At 57.6% G+C, this 20630-nt stretch overlaps 1 protein-coding gene across 2 annotated transcripts in view; it reads right to left on the reverse strand.

The window, feature by feature from the left end:
- Positions 1 to 20630, reverse strand: part of SYT2 (synaptotagmin 2) — an 89524-nt gene that overhangs the window by 42686 nt on the left and 26208 nt on the right. The gene's annotated exons all lie outside the window — the stretch shown is intronic.

Raw genomic sequence — 20630 nt, forward strand, 5'->3', positions numbered from 1 at the left:
GCCCTGCCACAGGTGCTTACCCTGTGTCTGCGTCCCGCACAGCCTGGGCACAGGGTAGGCGCTGAATCAGCCTAGGAGGCTGACTTTTGTGCTCACAGCCTGTCCCTGGAGACTGGGAGCAGGCAAGGGGATGTCTCCAAGCCCCTCCCCAAGCAAACAGTAGCCTGGTTTTCCAGGTGGGGAAGCAGAGAGCAGGTTGCTGGGTTCCCGGCAGACGGGAGGGCTCCTCGGATCTTCACTCTGCTCTGGGCGGGCCGTGCCGGGCGACGCCACAACGCCCGGCCTGGGGCCCTCTTCCCATCCTCCCATGGCTGAAGACCTGTGTTCCGCCTCTGCCTCTGGAATGGGGCTGCTGTGTGACCTTGGCTAAGTTACCCGCTCTCCCAGGGCCTTGAAAGTCCTGTCTTTGTCAGGAGGGTCAATGCCAAGTCTGCAGGTGGCCGCTGGGGCTGTGATGCCCGGAGAGCCTGCTTTTCGCCGGTTCAGCCCAGGGTCCCTCTGCACCCCCTTCCTGGCCCCAAACAGGGGGACCTGAGTGTTGCCGCCTCCCTCGCCCTGCACAGCTGAACTTCCTGGGAATTGGGGTGACATTCGTGCAAATAACCGAGTGTCTTCCCCCACACTGTCCTCAGACCCCACGCTCTAGCTGCTGCTTAAATGGATGAGCTAATTAACTTAACTAATTGCTCCCGAGGACTAATGCTGTCACAGTCACGTGGTCCAGGGAGGCCATCCTCCATCGCCTCTCTGCAGCCTGCACCCCCCACCCTGACAGCCAGCCTCCTGCTGAGCTGGGGGACGGCGCCCCCTCCCTGCAGGCTCTGCGCCAGGCCGGCCCCGGGCCCCTGAGGTCTCTCAGGCCACACTCACCCCTGCCAAGCCATCGATCCACTCAGCAACCTTTTATAAACCACCCGCTGCACATGTCAAATGCTGCTCTCGGCCTCGGCGAGCCAGAGCAGACAAGGTTGTGTCCCCACGGGGCGGACGGACGACATAAATCACTGACCACACACACCAGGGCTGTGCTACAACCAGTTCTGTGAAGGAGGACTGGGCACTGCTAAGAGAGGGGCTTGGGCTTCGCAGAGAAATCAAAGAAGACTTCCCGGAGAAAGCGGCCCTTGAACTGAGGCGGGAAGGTTGGGCAGAAACTGAATCAGGAGCAGCTTCTGCACAATCCAGCCGAGAGGCGCTAACGGCTGGACCAGGGCGCTGGAGAGGGAGAGGGGCAAGCAGTGCGTGCGTAGCTCTGGTACCAGACCGGAGGTGGGGAAAGAAGGGAGCATTAGGGCAAAGCCCCCGGCCAGATGCGGGCTGAACGGGGGTCTCTGGGAGACAGAAGGGGCAGGTGTGGGCAGGGACTAGGAAGGCCCAGCTGGGTGCCGTGAGCGTGCGTGCATGCGCGCGCCCGAGCAGACGGCGGAGGACACGCGCCGGGCGAATGGAGGAGGAGCCTGAAGCTGCAGGTGCGCCACCGCGGAGGGTGAGACCCGATGAGAGCCTGGGACGGGACTCGAGGCCCCACAGGGCCTCCACTGCAGCCCTCGTGGGCGGAGATCCCCTTCGTTTTGACACCGCCGTTCAGTTCCTTCGTTTTCTAAAGACATATTTACTTACTTATTTGAAAGGGAGACCGACAGGGATGCAGGCAGAGACCTTCCATCTGCTGGTTCACTCCCCAGATGGCCGCAATGGCCAGGGCGGGGCCAGGCCAAAGCCAGGAGCCAGAAACTCCCATCTGGGTCTCCCACGTGGACGGCAGGGGCCCAAGCGCTTGGGCCGAGCTCTGCTGCCCTCCCAGGTGCCCTGGCAGGGAGCTGGACTGGAAGTGGAGCAGCAGTCCTGGCACTCAGATACGCCACATCGGCTTGGCAAGTGCGGCTCAGCCTGCGGCACCACCGTCCTGTTCTCCTGCCGCCTCGGAGTCATGCAAGCTCCTGGTTCCCCGTTGCAGCTGAAGGAAGCAGGCAAGGGGATGGCTCACAAGGTGACCGTGGCAGGACCTTGACAGTAAACTGGGCAGGTGACTTCCGGGTCATAGCAGCAGCAGCTGGGACCACAAGCCGGCATGTAAGGGACCAAGGTGCGATTTTGTTTCGGCAGAGAGAAGGGTGAACCCCAGGCTATGAAGCCCTGTACCGAGCCCTTGCCCACACACACCTGGGGTCCTGGCTGAAGGTTCCAGCCCAGAAGCAGGGCTCAGTCTCCCTGGCTGTGGCTGTGGTGTCCTGCAGCCCCCTGCTGGTGTCGCCAGCAATGCTGGGATGGGGGTGTATGTGGTGGTGCTGGTGGGAGAAGCAGGCTTTGGACACCAGTGCACATTCACAGTCCCCAGAATGACCTCTAGGACGCCCCGCGGGTCACTGCTGTAGGGTTCTGAGATGCACAGGAACCCCGTGGGGCCTCAGATCACCCGGGGATCTTCATCCTACACCTAGAGCTGGAGAGATGCACGTGCGTGCGTCTGGGCGCCCGGCCCCTCCCTCCCACCCCGGGACCTGAGCCCTGAGACTCACAGCCCAGAGTAGGGGTGGGCAGGGATGTGGGGATAGGGAGCCAGAGGGGCCTAGTCAGTGCCGGCTGCTGCTTTCTAAGTGGACAGGCGGTGTCTGTGACCTCCCGGGCTCTTGTCTCCCGCGAGTGGAGAATAGAGTGGGGCTTCGGTGAGCTGCACCACACGTAGTGCCACAGCCAGGACGTGAACGGTGGGGGTCCTGGGCTGTCCCCAGCCCTGGCCTGCGTGGCCATCGCCAAGTGCACCTCCGTATCTTGGGCCAGACTGTGAGGCCTGCGGCTCCCACTGCAGACCGCATCCAGCCCTGCAGGAGACAGCTGGCCCCCAGCCCCCACGGGCATCCTGGCCCCTGGGCTGAGGGAGGTGACACACTCCCCTGGTGGCTTCTCTCCCCCTGATGTGCACAGCTGGGTTCAGAAATAGCACAGGCAGCACAGGCAAGGGCCTTGGACTCCCCGTGTCATCCTCACCTGCTCAGGGTACACGGCCCAGTGTGTGGGATGGGGCGGGGGCAGCAATGCTGGTCCCTTATCCCCCTCCCCTCGGCTGCCGGAGCATAACAATCAGCAGGAAGTCACGGGACCCCTCCAGAGGGCCCCCCACTGGGTTCCACCGGTGACCTTGGCCAAGTCACTCTGCCTCTCTAGTTTCTTGTTAATGAAACACAAAGTCTGGACTGGACAACCTCTGGGAGCAGGGAGCAGGGGTAGCAGAGGCTGCCTGGCTGGCCCCTGTGCAAGAGAAAGAGGGGGAAATGAAGAGGGCCCCGCCTACTGGGCAGGGCCAGGAGTGGGGCCTGTGTGCTCCAGCTCCAGCTGTCCTGGGAAATGGAGCTAACCCGAGGGCCTGGCAGAGTAGCAGGAGCAGCAGTCACTTTCCAGGAAGCCACCCTGGCCCCATTCTCCCCCACCCCCACTCTGTATGCACAGATGCCTCGGGATCCTGCCTGGGCCAGCCCAGAGCCAGGGCAGGAGAGCCGAGGCCCCCACATCTCCCACCTCCAGCCCCAGTGCAATGACAGCAGCCGCTGGAGGGGACAAGAAGGCCAGAGGCTTAGGTGCAGGCTGGGTGTGTGTGTGCATGGATGTGTGTGCACGTGTGCTTGTGTGTGCATGTGTAGCAGTGTGTGTGCATGGATGTGTGTGTGCATGTGTGTATATGGATTGTGTGCACATGTGTATGTGCATGAGTCTGTGAGAGTGTGTGAGCATGTGCATGTGTGTACATGGATGTGTGTGGTGTGCGTGTGCATGTGTAAGAGTGTGAGCGTGTACATGGATATGTGTGCACATGTGCGTGTGTGCATGGATTGTGTGCACATGTGCGTGTGTGCATGGATTGTGTGCACATGTGCATGCATGTGTAGGAATGTGTGAGCATGTGTGTGCATGTGTAGGAGAGTGTGGGTGCGTGTGCATGTGTGTACATGGATGTGTGTGGTGTGCGTGTGCATGTGTAAGAGTGTGCGTGTGTACATGGATATGTGTGCACATGTGCGTGTGTGCATGGATTGTGTGCACATGTGCATGCATGTGTAGGAATGTGTGAGTATGTGTGTGCATGTGTAGGTGTGTGAGCATGTCCATGGATGTGTGTGCGCATGTGTAGGTGTGTGAGCATGTGTGTGCATGTGTAGGAGTGTGTGAGCAAGTGTGTGTATGTGTAGGTGTATGAGTGTGTACAAGGATATGTGTGCACACGTGCATGTGTGTTTGTGTGCACAGTGCATGAATGTGTGGGAATGTATGAGTGTGTGTGCATTTGTAGGTGTGTGTGTGCATGTGTGTATGTATAGGAGTGTGAGCATGTGTGTGCACACATGTGGGAATGTGTGCAAGTGTGCGTGTGGGGGCGTGGGCACTCACGCACCTCCAACAGCCGCAGAGCAGCCTGCACCAATATGGGAGGCACTGCAATGCAGTGGTCGGATTTTTTTTTTTGTTAGTTTCCTTCCCCCTAAAAGCCCTCATTTTCCAGGGAAATTCGCAGCCAAATACTTTGAGAAATGGGTGGCCAGGGCTCCTGGGAAGGCGCAGGACCCTTCTGACAGGACACTGGCTCCACCATGCCCACCCGAGACCCTGCCCCTGCTGAATCCTGGGCTTTGGCTGGAAGGGGCGGGACGTGGCTAGTTTTCCCTTCCTAAAAGCTGGGCCAGGGCGGATGGAGCTGAGACAAGTGGGGCACTTCTCAGCTTCCTCTTCCCCAGGGGCAGGTGCCTTCGGAGTCAAGGAGACACACTCTCTCTCTCTCTTTCTCACTGGAGGGTGGACAATGCCCCTCCCCTGTACACTGTCCATTGCCAATCTCAGAAGGGGCGTGACCCACCTTGCCTGTGCCCAACCTCCCTGTGCCTTTTGGGTCTTGGGTCCCACTGCAGGGTAACTTCTCGGTCCAGCTCTGCCTTCTCTACTAAAGAGGTGATGAATTCAACCAGCCATGACAATAAACCCTCAGCTAGGGCCGATCAGAGCCCAGGGCTCAGCCCCTGCACTGGTGGGGGTTCTTGGGACTCTGACTGCTGCGGGGAGACCCCAGGGGCTCCGTGCTGGCAGACAGGGAGAAGGGCTGGCTTAGAGGTGGTCAGGTGGCAGCGTTTGGCCGGGGCTTGTATTTCAGCCCTGGCTTTGCAAGCACCTGGAGGGGCATGGCAGGTGGTGGGCACGGGGCCTAAGCTCTCACTCCATGACCTGGAGGGGCTGCGAGGGGCCCCGTCTGGCATTGGGTCTCTCTCAGGCACAGATGGCCCTGGCTCAGGGGCAGCCAGGACACAGCCGAGCCAATCTGGGCATCGCCCAGGGACAGGTGTTGCCAGTCTGCCCATCTGCCGAGCAGGTGACAGCTGCTGACACGTACGCTAGGTCCTGTAGGTATACAGGACCTCTCCCCGTGGCACCAGACTCCCTGGGCCCCCGGGGAAGAGGTGCCCTTGGCCCCCAGCATGGCAGGCAGGTGCTTCCATGAAAGCGAGCATTCTCTGCCTGGGAGACACAGCCCCTCAGCTTCACGGATTTCCCTGAAAACAGGCTGGGCACCCAACTGCTGCAGACAGGGGAGACAGCTCTCTTTGCCCTGCTCAGCACATGGCGCAGGGCTCCAAGGACAGTAGGGGGAGCAGGGGGAGCCACTGAAGGAACAGCCCCTGTGAGGCAGGCAGAGTAAGGTCTACCAGCCCCGAGCCTGGGCTCACTTCCTTCCACCTGTATGACCCGGGGCAGGGTCGCTTACTCGTCGTGTGTTCAGGGACAGTAACAGCCATACCCCAGGGGCTGCTGGGAGCATGAGGCACGAATAATGAATGTCCATCCCCGTACGTGGTGCCCACTGCTCTCCCAGACGTTAAGTGAGAAAGGCAAGGAGGGAGGGGTCTCTTCCTGTGGCCTCCACCGAGAATCCCGCCGATCCCCACGCACAGGACTCCCCCCCAGAGGGTCTCAGAAAGTGCAGATGCCCAGGCCCAGCTGCCAAGACTCAGAGGGAGCGGTGCAGCTCCGGCACCCCAGGAGATCCTGACCTCACGTTGAGACGTTCTTCACCTTGCGACAAGGTGAACCCCGCCCTGCGTCTGGATGAAGGCCTCTGGGCGCTGTGGGTTTTGCTACTGCACTCTCATAGTCTGTATCCACTTTCTCAAGTCGTGACATCATTCAGCAAATACTTACTGAGCGTCTGCTGTCTTCCAGACACTGCTCCAGTGCCGGAGACAGAGCGGTGGACAACACACACATCTGACCGGGGGATGCATCGACCCATCCATTCATTCAATCGTTCAATAAACAGTCCTGAGTACCCGCTCCCTGCCAGGCACTGTGCTTGCTGTACATGAAGTTACATGAAGCAGCTCTCCTAAATAAAGGCCAAGGGAGAGATGGCCCTTAGAGACCACCTTCCCTGGTGGGGAGGAGGGAACCCTCAGCTCCAGCCCCAGGCAGAGGGCAGCATGGAGCCAGCCCGGAGCTAGATGTCACGCCCCCACCTCCAACAGAGGCCACCTGCTGGCCACACCACGCACTGCAGGAAGCGCCGGCTGGCTGGGCCTTCCTCCCCAGCTAGCTCCCTGCTTGTCACTGCGGGGGACACAGCATTTCTTTCTTCCTTCAGTGCAGCCCTGGCTCCTGGCGCAATCCCATGCCTCATAATGAGCGTGAGGACGGGCTAAGTCCCCAGCATGCTGTCAGGCCATCGATAACACCGCCTCCTGGTTGCCCTGCTCCGCTGGGGCTCGCACGCCGCCTGGCAGGGGGAGCTCAGCCCATGGCCTCCATTCTTCATGCCAGTCTCGCATCCATCACCGGCCTGCCAGCGCCAGTCTCTGCTCCAAGGGGGCAGGTGTTCTGAGAGAACTCCCTGCAGGCGCTGGCGGCCCCCCTCCCCGCCATGCTGGAGGCTTAGCATGCAGCAAGGGCCGGCCCAGTGCACTGCACCCGAGCCCCCTATCCTGCATAAGACCAACTGGGGCTCAGAGTTGGGGCCCTAATGTGCCAGGACCGGGCACAAAGCACAGACGTTTACCTCATTCATTTGTTCACTCGCTCATTCATTAATTCAGCATCTGGTGCCATGGCTGTGCCAATCACTGGACATACAAGGACAACAAGATGAGGTCACGACCCCAGGAGGCTCACACCCCGGGAGGAGACTCCCAGGATCACAGCCCGGCAGTGTGAGTGTGGTGGGCACAGGCAAGACGGTGCCCACACGGGCTGGGAGCCGGGGGGCACGGGGAGGGCAGCCGAGGTGGGGGGCACTCAGGGGCCAGCACCAGGAAGTGGCCAGAGGCTTGGTGTGCACAAGGTCAGTGGCAGACCTGGGAACACGCCCAGTTGGTCAGAGCCCCGGGAGCCGAGTGCAATGCAGGCAAGAAAGGTAACCTTCCCACCTGCTCAGGTGTATTGTTAGCTGGGAGGGGGCGGGGTGGAGAGTCCTGGGTGCCCCGTCTTCTCTGAGCTGCATGTCTAGGGCCCCCACTTCCCAGGCGCGTGCCAGGTTCCCCGGGACCCTGCGAATCGCAGTTCCAAGCCCAGGCTGTGGCACTGAGCAAAGCTTGGGTGTGTGGCTGGCTCAGCCCTTACATCTCAGCAGCCTTGGGCAAGTCAGCTACCAGCTCTGAGCCCAGGATCACCGGAGTGTAAGAGGATTAGCACACCCTCCTAATAAGGGTATCAAGGAGTAAAACAATGTAACAGGCGATTAGCAGGTGCTGTTTGTTGTAGGCAGTAACAAAGGGGACAGGGCTGGGGCTGGGAGGCGCCCGCTTGTTCTTCCCCCAAGCAGAGGAAGCAGCAAGTTCTCCTTCATCGGCCCAGGATCCGGCGCGGGGACAGTGGCCAAGGCACCAGCCCACCACTGGGGAAGTAACAGAAGTCAAGCCACCCCTCGCCCCAGGACAGCCAGGCATCTCTGCGGCTCTGAGAAGCCCCCAGGGATGGTGCGTGCTAGTGGCAGCCGCCAGGGATGGGCTGGAAGCAGTGGCCGGCAGCTGGGCCTTGCGGCCATGCCCGGGCCTCTACTTCCCACATGCCCAGCTGCACCCCTCACAGCAGTCCCGAGGGCTGCCTGGGGCTTGGCGACGCTGCTGTGAGATCTCTCATTGCGGGCATTTTGCAATGCAGCCGGGTGGATCGCCGAGCCTCGCCCACCATGCCCCTTCCGCACGGGCGGGCACTGCACGGTCCCCCTGCCTGCTGCCCTGGATTTAAATGCAATCCGGGTGCCACGTAGTTCCTCCCCTAAACACTGTGATCCAGTTCTCTAACAAAACCTTCAAAACACTCTTCATAACCACCTCGCACGATCGTACCTACAGCACTACCTGTTTACCATAATCCGTAGCCAAACTTCCCAGACTGTCTCAAAAAGGCTGTTTTGAGATTGCCATGTTGGGGTCCCTGACACCCCTTTCATAATCCCAGGGCAGGGTGGGCTGTTAACTCCAGGGTCTGGCGAGAGCAGTGCCCCCGGTGCACAGGAGGGAAAGGCAGGCTGTCTCACAGCCCCAGAGGGTCTTTCCAGTGGACCACCCCCTTAGCCTTAGCCGGGAGCAGGGCGGCTCACTTCCGTGCCCCCAGGGTTTCCTGAGTGCACAAGGCCCTGGTTTCCTCCATCACCCCTATTTTTCTGTTTCCTGATCAACGGCACGGAGGCATGACTACAGACAGTGAAACGCGCTAGTTGTGAGCATCCAGTTTGATGGACTCGGCTTGCAGACCTACTTGCCCACCCCACACAGAGAGCCTCCTGGATCACCGCGATCTGCTCTCCTCTCCACAGATCACAGCTGCCTGTCTGAGCGCTTCCCAGAGGTGCCGTCGTTCAGGGCGCGCTCCTCGGGGCTCCGGGCTGTGCACCATCATCTGAGATGCATCCCCGCTGCTGCTGCTTCGTTACTGAGCACAGTGCGCCTCCGTGCACAGTCTGTCGCAGCTGAGACTTCTAATTTCAATGTAAAGCAATGTAAAAGTCACGGGTGTGACCCCTCCTCTGATACCGCCCACAGCTTCCCATTCTGAGAAACTGCGCTTCTTTCTCCCTTTCTGCATGAGAAAGGGGTGAGGGAGAGGAAGAGGGAGAGGGAGAGGGAGAGGGAGAGGGAGAGGGAGAGGGAGAGGGAGAGGGAGAGAGAGAATGAACCCATCCATTGGTTCGCCCCCCAAATGCCTGCAACAGCCAGGGCTGAGCTGGGATCAAGCAATCCAGGTGGCGCAAACCCAGCTATGATGAGCCATCACCAGTGCCTCCCCGGGGCTGGGCTGGCAGGAAGCTGGAGTCAGGAGCCTGAGCCAGGCGTTGAACCCAGGCACTCGAACATAGAATGCAGGCATCTTCACCTCCGGGCTCAACAGCGGCTCCCTTTGCTGCATTCTGAGAGGCTGATGCGCTGTGCCCTGGGAGGACGCTTGGCAAAGCCCCGCGACGAGAGCACGCACCAGACAGCTTCCTGCACGCCTTCCCAGCTTCTGAGTCTTCCTGAGCCGTCTGCAAACAGACCGAGCTCTTTCTGCACATGGACCCCCGCGCTGAGTGTGCGTGACAAGGCACCGAGTTTCAAGTGGCGACTCGGGGACACAACCGACAGAACAGCGTGTTTGGGACATGCCACAGGCCTTCACACAGAGCCCGCAGGCGGCAAACTGAAGCTGCTTTAAAACTCTTCAGTCACGGGGCAGGCGCTGGGGTGCAGTGGGCCGCCTGCATCCCGTGTGGACGCCAGCTCCAGTCCCAGCTGCTCTACTTCCGATCCAGCTCCCCACTAATGTGCATGGGGAAAGCAGCAGAAGACGGCCCAAGTGCTTGGGCCCCTGCACCCACGTGGGAGATCCAGATGGAGTTCCAAGTTCCTGGTGTTGACCTGGCCCAGTCCTGGCCATTGTGGCCATTTAAGGAGTGAACCAGCAGATGGGAGACTTCTCCTCTCTCTCTCTTTCTCTCTGTAACTCTGCCTTTCAAATAAATCTTTTAACAATATATATTAACACAGCTGTGATATCATAAAGGACCAACAGAGAGGGCATTACTTCATGCATGGATGTCTTTTCCTATTTTCTACATTTCTCTCCTTTCTGAGCTGAATGGATGTCGGGGGAGGGGGGCTCAGAGTTAACCTTCCTCTGTGCCTCCCCAGCATCTCTCTCTCTCTCTCTCTCTCTCTCTCTCTCTCTCTCTCTCCAGCCTGCTCCTCTCTCTCTCTCCCTCCCCTTCTCCCTCTCTCTCTCCAGCCTGCTCCTCTCTCCAGCCTGCTCTTCGCCAAGCATCTTCCGCACAGAGTTCTTACTTCTGGTATCTGTGGTGCCCATCAAATAGTGTCGTGTTCACAACTCCTAATTTAAGAGGCAGATAAAAGAACATAAATGTATTTCTCTAGAGAGCTAACTAAGCCATGTCAGCAGCTCGTGGCAGGCTAACAGATGGCGTGGCCCCTGGTCCCCACGAGCCACACGACTACTATGACTCCCGTTTCCCCAGCCAGGCACCAGCGGGACTCACTGTGTCAGCAGAGCTCCGATCAGGCACTTCCCCCAGAGAAGTCGCTCAGCCAGGAAACCAGCTCAGAACGCGCCCCGCGCCCCGCAGAGCAGCCCTGGATGGCCCAGGGCCCCCACGCTTCCGCCATCTTCACTGAGTCCTGCATACACTATGAAGAGAGGGGCGGGTGTGGGGCCACCCGGGCGGGGCAGATGATGGCCCTCTCCCTAAGAGCCACGCCAGCCATTTTGGATGCGTGTCACAGTCACGGCCCAACGTGAATGACAGATTGGTCGTGCAGAACCCTGGGTGCAGTGTGCCACCCTCAGCTGAATGGCTGGCTCCCGGCAGCCCCTGCTGCTGACCACGACCAAGCCCAATGGGGGCACTGGAGTCTCAGCCCCCAGCGCTTGCCATGGCGGAGCAGTCAGGGAAGGGAAGAGCATCTATGTCAGTCAGAGGGCGGGGAAGACAAAATAACTCCAGGTCTTTCCGACATAGAGAGTTTCATACAGGGGATTGATCTAATCGGTGATGGAGAACTGGGAAGCCAAACAGGGCCAAAGCAGCAGTGGGAACCACCCACTCCCAGCACTGCACGGGAAACGGGAAGCGGGAAGCGGAAGTGTTACCAGGACCCCGAATCCGGGGCCTTCCGCCAGGAAATGCAGTCACAGACGAGCCCCAGCTGTGACCAGATGTCACCCAAGACAAAGCAGAGAGGGACACCCCCCCCCACTGCTGTCCTGCCCTCCAGTCCACCAGGGCCTTGCCAGGTGGCAAGGGAGCTTGGGAAATGCAGTTTGCACCCTGCAGAGCCGAGCACAGGAGGGAGTGGGGTGAAGTTTGTATTTATTTATTTGAGAGATGCAGAGAGAGGCACCATCTACTGGTTCACTCCCCAAAGGTCTGCAGCAGTGAGGCTGAAGCCAGGACTTGGGTACTCGATCCAGGTCTCCCACGTGGGTGGCAGGAGCCCAACTACTCGGCCACCACTGTCATTCCCAGGGTCAGCATTCACAGGAAGCTGCAGTCAGGAGCCAGGGCCGGGGATCAAACCCAGGCACTCCATCAGTCTATAGGACAGGTGGGTGCCTTTTTTTTTTTCTTTCTTCTTCTTTTATTTATTTATTTATTTATTTATTTATTTATCTTTTGGAAAAGCACAGTGGACAGAGAGAGGGTTCACTCCCCAAATGGCCACAACAGCCAGGGTGGGGCCAGGCCAATTCCAGGTGCCAGGATCCCCATCTGGGTCTCCCACGTGACTGGCAGGGTCCCAAACACTTGGGCCATCTTTGCTGTTTTCCCAGGTGTACTAGTAGGGAGCGGGATCAGAAGTGGAGCAGCCAGGACTTGAACCAGTGCTCTGATATGGGATGCAGGTGGTTGCCCAACCCGATGAGCCACAATACCGGCCCCTTAGCCAGAGCCTTGACCACTACGCTAATCACCTGCCCTGGGAAAGGGCTTAAAACACACAGGCGAGTGAGCCACACAGAGCGTACGTGTGTATCTGTGCTGCCAGAGTTCTGACAGGCTGTCTCGGGGGGCCGCCCCCGGCCCCGCTGCAGTGCCCACGGTCACCCACCATTGGAAAACGCCAAAGGAAGCCTTCCAGAAATCCGCGGTGTGTCCGTTTTAAATAACCTGCTGTGGCATATTGTTGATTGCTCTTTTGTTACCTCTCTTCATGTGTTCCTGTGGCTGATACACTAGGCTTTATCACGGGGCTGTATGTATGGAAGAAAACACATACACACTGGTACAGGGCTTGGTACCGTCTGGTGCCCCCCGGGGGTCTTGATCCCTCCTCAGAGAAGGGTGACGGCTGTGGCTGACCCGCAGAGCCCACCATGGCCGTCTCAGGACCCTCAGGCCGCCTCTCTCCAGCACACTCACAGCCCCCAGAGCAGCTCAACTGCACACAAATGGGTGGACGCGGACATCCTGGTGAAACTGAATAGAGACAGGAGATCCAGAGCCCACTGGAGCAATAACTACAGAATATGGGGCGGGCGTGGTGGCGCCGCGGGTAAATCACTACATGTGACATTGACACCCCACACAGGAACACCGGTGCAAGTCCTGGCTGCTCTGCTTCCGATCCAGCTCCCTGCTAATGTGCCTGGGAGACAGCAGAGAATACTTTGGCCCCTGCTGCCCACAGGGCAGACCAGGATGGAGATCCAGGCTCCTGGCTTCAGCCTAGCCCAGTCCAGGCCACTGTGGCCATTTAGGGAGTGAACGAGTGGATGGAAGATCTCTTTGTCTCTGTCTCCCCCACCCCCCATCCCTCTGCCTTTCAAATAAATAAATAATGAATAAGTAAATATTTTTCCAAAAAGTCTGGAAGACATGCCGTGAGGAACCCTGGCCGGGGTGTGTTGGGGGACTCGGGGAGGTCTGGAATGTGTGTCCCATTTTCCGTGGCTTCAGGGCTCAGGAAACCTGTGCTGGCTCTGCATTCCCGGCCCCAGCTAATCGCCCAGGGGGCTCTAATCCCCCACAAGCCTGAGAAAAGCACAGTGAAGCAGCGACTAAGACACAGCAAGACACAGGGAGTCACATGCTGGCCAAAATGTTCCTATCTCTTTCAATTTTGCTTTCAGTTGAGCATTGAAATTCCATTTAGAAATGCTAGTTAGGGTTTCATTCTTACCTTTACGAGATGTTAAGACCATGGTTGAGTAGAGAGACCTGAAATATGCCTCTCTCTCCCTCGCTCAACCCGCCCAGGAGCCCCGGGCTGTCAGATCCAGTCACAGCCTGGTGCCAGCTGGTCCTAGCTGATGCTGCAGGAGATGGCCCTCGCCGGCCCAGGCTCTCCCCTGCACACCTGTCCTCAGGCCACAAACCCTAGTGCTCACGTCCCAGGGGGACAGAATGCACAGAAGACACCCCAGTGCCCGGTGCCATGAGTTTCCGCGTTCAGGGCGCACAGGATCGGAGTTGGGCACTCAACCCCAGAGCCCCTGCATCACTGAACTTCCTCCAGTACCCAGGGAGCAAGCGGCTGAAGCTCGGGTGAGCCCGTGGCACCCAGGGGCTGCGGAACCACACAGGCGCCCCATCCCCCAGCTCACTGTGTCGGAAGTTGACGCTCAGCCTTCAGCTGCCTACTGTGGAGAAACACGGGGGGGGGGGGGGGGGGGCCGGGGCAGAGGCTGCAGCCGCGCGGGTGCTAAATCAAGATGAATGAAGTTCCCGGCAGGATTAATTACTGCACTCCCTGGGCGCTCATGAGCATAACATGGGCCTGGCCATTTATAATGGGCAAGTCTGCCTCTGAACAACCTGGGTGGGAGGGATGGGGACTTAACCCTCTCCCACCTGAGGTCTGAAAGCAGTGGTAAAGGAGGCAGCCAGAAAGGAAGGCGCCCCTGCCAGCCCTGGGTCGCTGCTCCACGCGCAAACCCACCATGCGCTCGGCTGGTCTGCTCTGACCCGGGTGTCGCTGATAAGCAAGAGAAGCGACTTCTCTGGGGGGGGCGGGGGGGGGGCGCTGATTTTAAACCAGCTCTTCCCTTCACTGCTGCTTCCCCCACTTCCACCACACGCAGCCTTCCCTGCGCCCAAGTCCATCCCCACGGTCAGCACTGATACGGGCACGGCCCATCAGAGCCCAGACTCCCCTCCACCATCAGCTGGCCTAATGGGGCAGTAGGACCAGTGAGAGCTTAGGTGCCTGGGGCAGCAGCCCGTCACCCTGCCTGCCATCAGATGGGGCGCCCCCTCCCTTCAGACCACCCCCTGCCCTTGAAAAACAAATAAGAAGAGGTGGGGGGGGGGAGGAACACAGGCCAGAGCCAGACCCTTGACCCCTGGCAGCCACAGAGCTGGAGTCAGAACTGCTGCCACTGCCACTCTCTGGGGACAGGCTCGCGGCTCCCGGGCGCCAGTGCCCACCCCGGCGTCAGGGCTGCACAGGCCGAGGCAGAGAGACCCACTTTCAGCAGAGGGAAATTAGGTAATTAGGACCCACCCTCCCCCTGAGGACAGCTGAGAAAAGCCCGATGACATACAAAAGCCACCGGCATCAAAGGCCTAGTGAGACAGCGACATCCACAAGGCAACAAGACCCAGCGCCCCAGGTTCGTCCCTCGCAGACACAGCTCAGACTCGGCTGCAGCTGGGCGCCCCGGGCTCCAGCAGAGGGGGGCTCTGGTAAAGCGCCCGTCGCCGTGGGCCAGGACCCCGGAAAAACGCACCCTCCACATGCATTTCGGATGAGCCAGACGGACCTCCGGCTGCCGCCCGCTCTCTGGCTATGGGAACTTGAGCCTGGAGCGTGAATGAAAGTGCCCTGCACTAGGAATGCCCCCAGGCACCCAGCAAACACAAATCCTCTCTGAATAAAAGAGAAAATAAAAATGTTAAATAACTGAGGGGGAGGTGGGAATGGCTCTCTGGGGGAAGACGGCAAACAATTTGTCAAATGCAGTGCCTAGCACACAAAAAAGGAAAAAAATCAGGCTTGCAAGGAAACAAGACACCTTGAGAAAGAACAGATAACAGAAAGGGACTCTGGCACTGGCACGGGAGGTAGCAGACACTGAGTGTGAAACAACTATGCTCCCACGGCCAACCAGATAAAGAGCCAACATTGAGGCCAGTGCTATGGCGTAACGGGTACAGCCGCCGCCTGCAGTGCCGGCATTCCATATGGGCACCGGTTCAAGTCCCGGCTGCTCCACTTCCGATCCAGCTCTCTGCTGTGGCCTGGGAAAGCAATAGAAGATGGCCCAGGTCCTTGGGCCCCTGCATCCACATGGGAGACCCAGAAGAGACTCCTGGCTGCAGACTGGCACAGTTCTGGCCATTACAGCCAATTGGGGAGTGAACCAGTGGACAGAAGACCTCTCTCTCTGCCTCTGCCTCTCTGTAACTCTGCCTTTCAAGCAAATAAATAAATATTAAAAAAAAAAAAAAAGAGCCAACATTGAAAATTTCAGCAGGGAACCGAAAGCCATTTCATAGCTATAAAGCAATGAAGTATAAAGTTTATAACTGATAAATGTAATGTTATAAACTGAATTTTGTTCTCCCTCCCACCTCACGAAGTCCTTATGTTAAAACTTTAACCGCAGTAGGATGGTACTTGGAGGTGGAGCCCTTGGCAGATGAGTAGGCTTACAGGAGGTCTAATTAGTGCCCTGATAGGACAGGACTCTGTCTACCTACCCACCTGCCTATCATCTACCTACCTACAGCGTCTATCTATCCACCCATCACCTATCTGTATATCTATCCACCTACCTATCCTCTATCTGTCTACAGCATCCATCCATTATTTATCTATCTACCTATAGCATCTATCTACCCATCCATCACCTGTGTACCTACCCAACTACCTACCTACAGCGTCCATCCACTTATCATCTACCTACCTACAGCGTCTATCTATCCACCCATCACCTATCTGGTTGTCTGTCTCTATCTACCTGCATCATTTCCCTATATCATCTACCTGCCCTCCTATATCATCTAAGACCTACCCACCTTCCTGCCCACCCACCTATCACCTTTCCACCTCTCTCTGCCACATGAGCAAACACAGAAGGCAGCCATCACCCTCACCAAGAACTGAACCTGCTGACACCTTGAACTTGGACTTGCAGAACTGTGAGAAACAGACGTCTATAGTTCAGGCTGCCTGCTCTCTGGTATTTCACTGTAGCAGCTGAAGCAGATGAGGACACACGACAAATGAAACTAAGAATTCAATGGACAGTTACACAGGTTTGGCACAGCTGAAGAGAAAATCAATGAATCGGAGGGTAACTCAGGGAACTATCTGGAACACAATGGCAACAACCCAGCTGAGGCAGAATGAAGGGTGAAAGACCAGGAGGCCTGAGATTACACCAGGGAAAAGACGCACGCCGGGAATAAAAGAGATGCCCCCCCGGAGTCAAGAGAACCAACAAATCCCACCCAGGAAGAAATACAAACTGCAGAAACACGTCGTAAGAAAGCAGACAAAACCACCACCTATCAGTGAGGAGGGCAGCACCTGGCTGCGGGCCGTGTGCACGCCTCGCCTGACAGCCGGGCCTGTGGACGGGGCAGGGGTATTCAAAGCAAGTCAGAGCTGGGAAACGCCAGCCCCCACGTGTGCTGCACCGGACATCACCTGGGGAGGGGGAGGAGTCTGACCCGCGGGCGTCATGAAGCCTCACTTAGAAACTGCAATGAGAGGGCCCCCGCTTCCAACCCAGCTCCCTGCACCTGCTCCTGCTCCTGGGAAAGCACCGGGGATGGGCCAGTGCTTGGGTCCCTGCACCTGGGTGGAGCTCCGGGCTCCTGGCTTCTTCCGGGTCTCCCATGCGGGTGCAGGGGCTCAAGGACTTGGACCATCTTCCACTGCTTTCCCAGGCCAATAGCAGAGAGCTGGATCAGAAGAAGAGCAGCTGGGACTCGAAGCCATGTGGGATGCCGGCGCTTCAGGCCAGGGCTTTAACCTGCTGTGCCACAGCACTGGCCCCAACTCTGCCTTTAAAATAAACAAATATTTATAAAAAGAATTAGAAGTGAGAAGGCTTTAGCATAGACGCATGTTCTGTGTCAGCTTCACTGTGGGAAAGTGTCAGTTAAAAAGTGCAGGAAAAGAGACCAAACACTGCAGTAATAGAATAGAATAATAAAATACTAATATAATAACCGTAATAATAATAATAGAGAAACTATAATATAAACTATGGGCCTGGAACCTCAACCTCATTCCAGGAAGGGATCAGCAATTTGTGTCGAATTAGGCCCAAACCCACAGAGACCCGATCCCTGCTCCAACACCAGTGGGGAGGAGGGGGCCCCCCTGCAACCTTGGTGACCTCCCGGAAGGAGCCACGCCCCCTCCCACCCGCTCCCCACTCCTGGGCAAGGGCGGCGCCTGGCTGCGGGCACGCCCCCCAGCAGGTTCGCCCCACCCCCACTGCCGTCTCCAGCCACCTTGTGCTTTTCCGTCTTTAATGCACTTTCCACATCTGTGCAGATTTTCTCGAGGAGATTTATTGAGCACACGCACGCGCTACAGAGAGGACAATTCCTCACAGGGCTCTGATCTCATTTGCTGCCAGAGCCTGGAGACCGCCGGGCTATGGCAGGAGCTGAAGCAGGCGTGAGCGTGGGCGTGCGTTCTCACAGGCGTAGAGGCAGGTTAGCGGGGTCTCCTGGGGCAGCTGTGGGAATTCCTGAACAAAGCCAGAGTCCAGGTGCATCCACTGTGCACCTGCCAGGTGCCTGGTCTGTCAGAGCGTGCGCACATCTGGGTGAGGGCTGTGAACGCATGTGCGACGTGTGCACATCTGTAATCGTGGAAACTGAGCTTTCATACGCGACCATATGTATGTGTTGCGAGCACGCAAGTTCAGTCACTCACCCACCTCTGTGTAGCCGAGAGGGGATGGTCCTATCTCAGCCGGAAGAGCCTTTTTGACCCGGTGATTTTGTTAATTTCATGACATTCTTCCATGACATTCTTCCATATAACTTTTCTTTTTTTAATATTTATTTTATTTATTTGAAAGAGTGAGTTACAGAGAGAGGTAGAGACAGAGAGAGAGAGGTCTTCCATCTGCTGGTTCACTCCCCAGATGGCCGTAATGGCCACAGCTGTGCCAATCCAAAGCCAGGATCCAGGAGCTGCTTCTGGGTCTCCCATGCAGGTGGAGGGGCCCAAGGACTTGGGCCATCTTCCACTGCCTTCCCAGGCCAGGACTTTAACCTGCTGTGCCATAGTGCTGGCCCCCTTATAACTTTTCAAAAAAAATTTTTTTATTTGAAAAGCAGAGAATGCGAGATTGATTGAGAGACAGAGATCTTCTCTCTGCTGGTTCACTCCCCAAATAACGGCCAGGCCGAAGCTAGGAATTGGGAACCCAATCCAGGTCTTCCACGTGCATAAGAGGGCCCTAACCAGAGCCATCAGCTGCTGCCTCCCAGGCTGTGGACGGACACAAAGCTGGAACTGGAAGCTGAGCCAGGCCCCAAACCTGGGCGCTGGTGCAGGATGCAGATGGCTTGAGCAGGGTCTTCACGACTACAAGTGACCACCCCAGAAGACTCTTTTTTTATGGTTTTTTTTTTTTTTTTTTTTTTTTTTTGACAGGCAGAGTAGACAGTGAGAGAGAGAGAGACAGAGACAGAGAGAAAGGTCTTCCTTTGCCGTTGGTTCACCCCCCCACTGCACTGATCCAAAGCCAGGAGCCAGGTGCTTCCTCCTGGTCTCCCATGCGGGTGCAGGACCCAAGCACTTGGGCCATCCTCCACTGCACTCCCGGGCCATAGCAGAGAGCTGGCCTGGAAGAGGGGCAACCGGGACAGAATCCGGTGCCCCGACTGGGACTAGAACCTGGGGTGCCAGCGCCACAGGCAGAGGATTAGCCTAGTGAGCCGCGGTACCGGCCCCCAGAAGACTGTTAAAACAGGAAACCAAACTACCAACGTGTTACCCAGAACAGTGCCTGGCGGGTAGTGGGCTGCAGTGAGGATCTGCTGAATGAGCCCCTGTGGGCCACCCACGATGTGTTTTAAGGAAAAGCCAGCTGCAGGGAGGCTGGAGCAGGCTGGGGCGGGAGTCCACTGGCTCGTATTCCGCTTACAGTCACTCGTCCAGCCAGTGGGCACTCAGCACCTGCCGCAGCCACAAGCTCACGGACTCCCAAGGGTCACACACATGAAACTAAAGCCATGTCCGGAGGGTGAATGCAGAGGAGAGGGGCTCACAGGGCCTGTGCGTGGGGGCCTCCCCCTGGGCTACGGGCACAGCCCCGGGCGGCAGGGACACCAGGACAGGCTGGCTCTGCGTTTCTAGCCCTCAGGCCTGGAGACCCTGCACACGGAGCAGCGGGACTCCCACCTCGCCATCCACTGGACGCAACACGTTTCTGGCATGGCCTCCAGGCTGGTCTCCCTCCACCTCCCCCGACTCCCTCCACCCGAGCAGGCTGCCCGGCCCTCAACCCCAAATACCACTTAGAGGGCCAAATCAGAGCGCTGGCCACCTGTTGCCTGCCCCAGCTTGAACAGCAAGCATTCATTGCTAACCACATGAGGTATGTTACATTGAGGAGTATTTTGCATCTCTGCATTTAATCCTCATGGCCACATGGGATGCCGGCATCACCTACCCACTGCCTGGGCTTAACCCAGCACGGCACAGCTCTACTACACCCAGCATATACACCTCACTCAAGTCACCCTGGCTCGTTTCATTCCTCTTTACCTTTCTGGCTGAGACTCAAGTTTAAAGAAGTAGCAGGCATCTTGCAATCACGTCGGACACCCACACTCAGCTTTTGGATATAATAGTGCTGATCAAAACAGAAGCTTTTCCCAAGCCAGCATTTTGGCCCCAATAATAGAAAGCTAAGCCGAAACCAAGTTCATGATGTTGCTAACAGCACTTCCTTAATACTTGGGCCAGAACACCTGCTGTGAGGCAAGTTGAAGAGGAATACAATGTATCGATAAACCCTACTTCAGACAGGAGGCAGAGTTACTCACCCCCTACCTGCTCTTCTTACCACGGGTCTTTGACATTGAGAGCCAGGGTCTATGTCCCTGTCCCTTAAAACTGGGTAGACTTTGTGGCTGCTTTGATCAATAAATTATAGAAGAGGTAATGCAAGAGGATGGAGGCTGCTGGCGACAATGTCAAGCACCTCTACCTTATTTTCCTAGGAGACTTCTCTCTGGAACCCAGCCAGCACGCGGTGAGGAAGCTCAAGCAACCCATGGAGAGCTCACATGGACATCTTGGGAAGCCCCTGCCCTGGCCGAGCTCCCGGCTGACAGCCAGCACCACCCCCTGAACCCTGAGGAGGAGCCATCTTGAAAGTGGATCCTGACACCGTGCAGAGCACAGAAGAGCCATCCCTGCTGAGCCCTGCCGACTCCTGCGCAAAGTAAATGTTGTTTTAAGTCAGCCGCTAATGTGTCTGAGCAGCTGTTACTGGGAATTTGTGGTATCAGGCCACAACGGCTGCCGTGTCACTATATAAAACCCAACACTACGTGCCCCACCACGGGACTCAGCCTGCTCTGGCCCTCAGGAGCCAAGGCCACAGCTCCCAAGTGCCAGTTCCACTTCTCCAGGACACTTTCTGGCCCCGCCTTGCCGGCCACATAAGCCACACCCCTCCCGCCT

This window comes from Oryctolagus cuniculus, chromosome 13 (genome assembly GCF_051225735.1).
Source record: "Oryctolagus cuniculus isolate XC-2025 breed Fujian yellow rabbit chromosome 13, ASM5122573v1, whole genome shotgun sequence".
In the NCBI taxonomy this organism is placed as follows: Eukaryota; Metazoa; Chordata; class Mammalia; order Lagomorpha; family Leporidae; genus Oryctolagus; species Oryctolagus cuniculus.